We start from the raw sequence: 6,975 nt of genomic DNA, 5'->3' as shown, positions 1-6,975 counted from the left end.
CACTACATACTAGTGCTCACACCTAGCTCTGTGAATAAAAGACTGGTTGAACTGTTGCTGTGTATGAAAAATCATCATCTCTTCCACAGAGAACTTCTTATAGAGTTGCTTTAGATGAGTTGTGAACTCTAGAAACAAATCTTTTAACTGCTTTGCTCTTTTGTATGCTTCTATTCCTGAATGGACCACCATCAGATCTTTGTCCAAACTTGTTCCTAGACGCATATCCTACATAAAGATAGGGAGTTCAGGTGAGGTTGGGGAAATTGTATACGGTCGAAATAGATTTTGGCCTTCGCACGTCCGATCGAGTTCGAACGATGATCGATCAAACTGAGACTCTGAAGATGGTACAAACAAGTCTCGAACCCGAGGGGCCGATCCATGTCGAGTTAGACATCGTTTCCGAACTCGAATCCAAATCGAACTATGACACAGAGTAAAGCTATCATGTTTATGATCCAGAGACCAACCAACATTTGACCCCAAATCAATTCGAGAGTTCGAGCCAGAATCGAGCTCGAGCTAAGATCGAGAGTTCGAGTCAGAATCGAGAACTCGAGTCAGGATCGGGGGCTCAAGGCCAGATCGAGCTCACAGACAAAAGCCGTTGCAATCCCACTAGCGAGAATCTTAGCAGAAATTGTGGAAAAACTGATTTATCATGGGTCTCCCACTGAGTATTTTTTTATTATACTTAGAGCAAGGTCCCTCTATTATAAAGGGCATGGTTATCATTTATGAAAGGGCAAGTTTTTTGTCAGGCTTAGATTGTAATAAAAATATTATATTCTCCCATAGTAAAGAATCGTTCCTTCAGGTTTCTTAAAGTGATTCTACTTGTTGAGTCCCTAAGATTCATTTTCTTTACAACCTTATCAATTTCGCATTCTTTACAATCCATATTTATATTTCTATTTATCCTTATAATTTGAATTAAGTTACGCCACATATCCTTGGAACTACGTATAAATTCAACTCTATTCATTTTTCGGGTAAACAGTTTGGCGCCCACCGTGGGGCCAAGGATAACAGTGGTTATTTGATACGAATCTGAAAAAATACGCCATTGTGTTTTGCGCTTATTTCCGAAAACATCTTGAATTTCGGATCAACTACGAATAACCATCAATCAAATGGCTTCACCGATCGATAACGGGGCCGATCTTCAAGACGAAATTAATAACTTGACACCCAATACTGAAAGACCACTTGTCAACACCGTTGGAGCTCGAATCGGAGCGCCAATTGATATCAATTCGCATGTAGCCATTGAGGCGAACCTACATGCTGAACCCGAGAATAGCATCCATGGTGGCACTCGGTCTGCGGCTCGAGACACTCATAACGTCGAGGAAAACGGTGTTAGCTTGCGTATGATTTTCGAAATATTGCAAGCCCAACAGACAGCAATAGCTCAGTTACAGAGGCAAACCCAGCTATAAAGTAGGCCGGAGCCCAATCCACCCCGAAAAATCACCCACAGAACGGAACCAGCCATAGTGAAGTCAAATGAGCAAGAATCGGGGACTACTCTCAAAATTACTAAATTACTCGAGGAACTCACAAAGCGAGTCGAAACCAACGATAAAAAAGTAGAAACTTATAACTCTAGGGTCGATCAGATCCCGAGAGCTCCACCAATGATAAAAGAGTTGGATTCGAAAAAATTCATACAAAAACCCTTTTCCTCGAGCGCAGCCCCGAAACCAATCCCCAAAAAATTTTGTATGCCAGAAATTCCCAAATATAACGGAACGACCGATCCCAACAAGCATGTCACTTCTTACATATGTGCCATCAATGGCAATGATTTAGAAGACGATGAAATAGAATCTGTGTTGCTAAAAAAATTCGGAGAGACCCTCTCGAAGGGGGCAATGATTTGGTATCACAACCTACCGCCAAATTCCATCGACTCGTTTGCCACGCTAGTAGATTCTTTTGTGAGAGCACATGCCGGCACCATAAAAATTGCAACAAGGAAATCAGATCTCTTCAAGGTAAGACAAAAGGATAACGAGATGCTGAGGGAGTTCGTATCTCGTTTTCAAATGGAACGAATGGACTTGCCACCGGTCATAGACGATTGGGCTGTTCAGGCTTTCACTCAAGGTTTGAATGAGCAAAGTTTGACGGCTTCACGATGGTTAAAGCATAACCTGATCGAATACCCAGCCATCACGTGGGCCGACGTGCACAATCGGTACCAATCAAAAATTAGGGTCGAAGACGATCAATTGGGGTTTGAACCCGCTGTTCAAAGGGCTACAAATGGAGAACTGGATCCGATTAGGGATCGATACCGATCGTACAACGGAAGACACAGAGTCAGTGAATCGAGACATAACCTCCGGCAAAATAACAAAAAAAGTGATCGAGGTCAAGGGTCCCGAGGAAACAAAAGTAGTTTCGATAGGTCTGCCGGATCTAAGGAAGTACCTCGGTTATCAGAATATAACTTCAGCGTTGATGCATCCGCCATCGTATCGGCTATCGGATGCATCAAAGACACTAAATGGCCTTGACCCATGCAGACCGATCCTGCCCAGAGGAATCCCAATCAAATATGCAAATACCATGGCACCCATGGCCGCAGAACGGAAGATTGCAGGCAACTAAGAGAGGAAGTAGCCCGATTATTCAACAAAGGGCACCTTCAAGAATTTTTAAGCGATAGGGCGAAGAACCATTTTAAAAACAGGGACTTCGGCAAGCAAAACGAACAAGAAGAACCAAAGCACGTCATTCACATGATCATCGGCGACGCCGATACCCCTCAGGGACCAGTGCTTAAACGCACTAAGACATCGATTGTGAGAGAAAAGCGATCTCGAACTCAAGATTACACACCCATAGGAACCTTGTCCTTCAGTGATGAAGATGCAGAAGGAGTCATACAACCTCATAACGACGCACTGGTAATATACGTACTCATGAATAAAACTAAAGTTAAGCGTGTGTTGATTGATCCAGGTAGCTCAGCCAACATCATCAGATTGAAGGTTGTAGAACAGCTCGGCCTGCAGGACCAGATCGTACCCGCAACCCTAGTTCTAAACGGATTCAATATGGCATGTGAAACCACCAAAGGCGAGATAATTCTACCAATAAACGTGGCCGGAACCATCCAGGAAATGAAGTTTCACGTAATCAAAGGCGACATGAGATACAACGCCCTTTTCGGAAGGCCATGGATCCACAATATGGGAGCTGTACCTTCGACCCTACACTAGGTCCTCAAATTTCCAACATCGAGAGGAGTCAAAACAGTGTACGGAAAACAACCAGCCGCAAGAGAAATGTTCGCCATCAAGGAAGCGAAATCAATATCATTGCCTCTGCCAGTAAAGGGATCGGGCTCAGAAAGGGAACGAGATACCAAATAGCAATCACAGACATCGGCTTTGACCCGACTAGATAACCAGAAGTCCGAAGAAGATGATGATCATAGGATCCCTCGATCCTTTGTGGTACCCGATGATTCCGACACTACCAAATCAATGATTGAGGAATTAGAGCAAGTCACACTAATCGAGCACTGGCCCGAATGGAAGGTATACCTGGGAACGGGGTTGATCCCCGAACTCAGGAAGAAACTTATTCAATTTCTTGTCGATAACATTAATTTCTTTGCATGGTCCCATTTAGATATAACAGGGATCCCATCGGACATAACGATGCATCGGCTAAGCTTGCATCCTAGGTTCAGACCGGTAAAGCAAAAGAGAAGACCCCAGTCCGAGGTAAAACACGCATTCGTAAAAGACGAGGTAACCAAACTTCTCAAGATAGGGTCCATTTGGGAGGTGAAATATCCCGAATGGTTAGCCAATATAGTTGCAGTGCCTAAAAAAGGAAACAAACTTAGAATGCGTGTGGACTATAAGGATTTAAACAAAGCATGCCCCAAAGATTCTTTCCCAAAGTAAAGCTAAATTCATTTTATTTATCACTGACTATTTCTCTAAATGGGTCGAAGCACAGGCGTTCGAGAAAGTAATAGAGAGAGAGAAGTTATAGACTTCATCTGGGATCATATCGTATGTCGATTCGGGATACCCGCCAAAATAGTATGTGACAATGGAAAATAATTTGTGGGCAGCAAAGTGACGAAATTCTTCGAGGATCACAAAATAAGAAGGATATTATCAACACCATATCACCCCAGTGGTAATGGATATGCCGAGTCAATGAAAAAAACCATCATTCAGAACCTAAAGAAGAGGTTGAACGACGCTAAAGGAATGTGGAGAGAAATCCTACCCGAAGTCCTTTGGGCATATCGAACGACATCAAAATCCAGTACGGGGGCAACCCCGTTCTCCTTAGTATATGGGTCCGAAGCATTGATACCAGTCAAAGTCGGGGAACCCAGTGCCAGATTTCGATACACAACAGAAGAATCAAATAACGAGGCTATGAACACTAGCCTCGAATTATCGGACGAAAGACGAGAAGCTGCTCTCGTCCAATTGGCCGTCCAAAAGCAACGAATCGAAAGATATTATAATCGAAGAACCAAGCTCCGCCATTTCAAGCCCGGGGACTTAGTGCTAAGGAAAGTCACCCTCAATACCCGAAATCCAAACGAAGGAAAACTAGGACCGAATTGGGAAGGACCATATCAGGTTCTCGAGAACGTCGGAAAGGGATCATACATGCTCGGTATTATAAACGGCAAACAACTATCAAGTAATTGGAATGTGTCACATCTAAAATGATACTACTGCTAAGGTACAACCCCTCCATATTCATCTACATTTCAAAACTGACCCCTGCAGAAGTCCGATCAGGAGCTAAGATGGATCCTTCGATACGAAGCCATAGATCTGAAAGCACGCGTTGCACTCTTTTTTCCTTAGACCGGTTTTGTCCCAAATGGGTTTTTCGGCAAGGTTTTTAACGAGGCAACCAATGATCGTGCTGCACTTACAACAGTATCCAGGGCCTCTTTACAATCGACCTCAAATACTGGGAGGCATTAGGCCCTCAAATTTATCAAGTTCAGATGCACGAAAGTTATTTCGCAACAACAGGGTTCCAATAGGAAAAGTTGTAAGAGCCAAATAGTCAAAACGAACCATGCTCATGTAGTTGGCCCGAATCCAGGCACGAAACATGAACACATGTGTAGTGACTTGCAAAGAAAGTTCTCCTCTTTATCGACATCTTATACCCAAGAAAAATTCCTCTATTTGGAGATTTATTACGCAAACAGAATTAAGATAAATTCGACCATTACGCCTACGGGCTACATTAATTCGAGTTCGAATCATTCACTCGACTTATAAGCCTACGGGCTATTTTTATTTCGAGTTCGAGCAAGCACTCACTCGACCATTACGCCTACGGGCTACATTAATTCGAGTTCGAATCGTTCACTCGACTAATAAGCCTACGAGCTACTTTTATTTCGAGTTCGAGCAAGCACTCACTCCACCATTACACCCACGGGCTACATTACTTCGAGTTCAAATCATTCACTCGACGACTAAGCCTACGGGTTACTTTTATTTTGAGTTTGAGCAAGCACTCACTTGACCATTTTGCCTACGGGCTATATTAATTAGAGTTTGAATCGTTCACTCGACTAATAAGCCTATGGGCTACTTTTATTTCGAGTTCGAGCAAGCACTCACTCGACCATTACGCTTATGGGCTACATTACTTCGAGTTCGAATCATTCACTCGACGATTAAGCCTACGGGCTACTTTTATTTCGAGTTCGAGCAAGCATTCACTCGACCATTATGCCCACGGGCTACATTACTTCGAGTTCGAATCATTCACTCGACGACTAAGCCTACGGGCTACTTTTATTTCGAATTCGAGCAAGCACTCACTCGACCATTATGCCTACGGGCTACATTACTTCGAGTTCGAATCATTCACTCGACGACTAAGCCTACAGGCTACTTTTATTTCTAGTTCGAGCAAGCACTCACTCGACCATTATGCTTACGGGCTACATTAATTCGAGTTTGAATCATTCACTCGACTTATAAGCCTATGGGCTACTTTTATTTCGAGTTCGAGCAAGCACTCACTTGACCATTACGCCTACAGGCTACATTAATTCGAGTTCGAATCGTTCACTCGACTAATAAGCCTACAGGCTACTTTCATTTCGAGTACGAGCAAGCACTCACTCGACCATTACGCCTACGGGCTACTTTTATTTCGAGTTTGAGCAAGCACTCACTTGACCATTATGCCTACGGGCTACATTAATTCGAGTTCGAATCATTCACTCAACTTATAAGCCTACGGGCTACTTTTATTTCGAGTTCGAGCAAGCACTCACTTGACCATTTTGCCTACGGGCTATATTAATTCGAGTTAGAATCGTTCACTCGACTAATAAGCCTACGGGCTACTTTTATTTCGAGTTCGAGCAAGCACTCACTCGACCATTACGCCTACGGGATACTTTTATTTCGAGTTCGAGCAAGCACTCACTTGACCATTACGCCTACGGGCTACATTAATTCGAGTTCGAATCGTTCACTCGACTAATAAGCCTATGGGCTACTTTCATTTCGAGTTCGAGCAAGCACTCACTCGACCATTACGCCTACGAAATTTCTCTACGGGCTACTTTTATTTCGAGTTCGAGCAAGCACTCACTGACTCAATTAATAAGCCTAAGGGCTACATTACTTCAAGTCTGAAAAAGCACTCGATCAATCATAGAGACTACGAAGTCCACATTCGATTAAGTTGTTTAGATCCTTGTAAAAACATTCATAAAGGCGTGAATAAAATCTTCACAAAACAGAAGCAAGTCGGCAGAATTATCAATATACAAAATTATCTACATGGTTGATTACAACATAAAACCTAAGGACTAAACTTCTTGGTCATCCTCAGGAGCGGTCTCTTATTTATCGGGCTCCCCCCCCCCCCCCGTTCTCAAATCCGCTCTTTCTCCCATCATCATCATCATCATCGCCATCGAAAACTAGAGCATCA

This window comes from Nicotiana tomentosiformis, chromosome 7, assembly GCF_000390325.3.
Source record: "Nicotiana tomentosiformis chromosome 7, ASM39032v3, whole genome shotgun sequence".
Lineage (NCBI taxonomy): Eukaryota > Viridiplantae > Streptophyta > Magnoliopsida > Solanales > Solanaceae > Nicotiana > Nicotiana tomentosiformis.
This window is presented reverse-complemented; position numbering follows the sequence as displayed.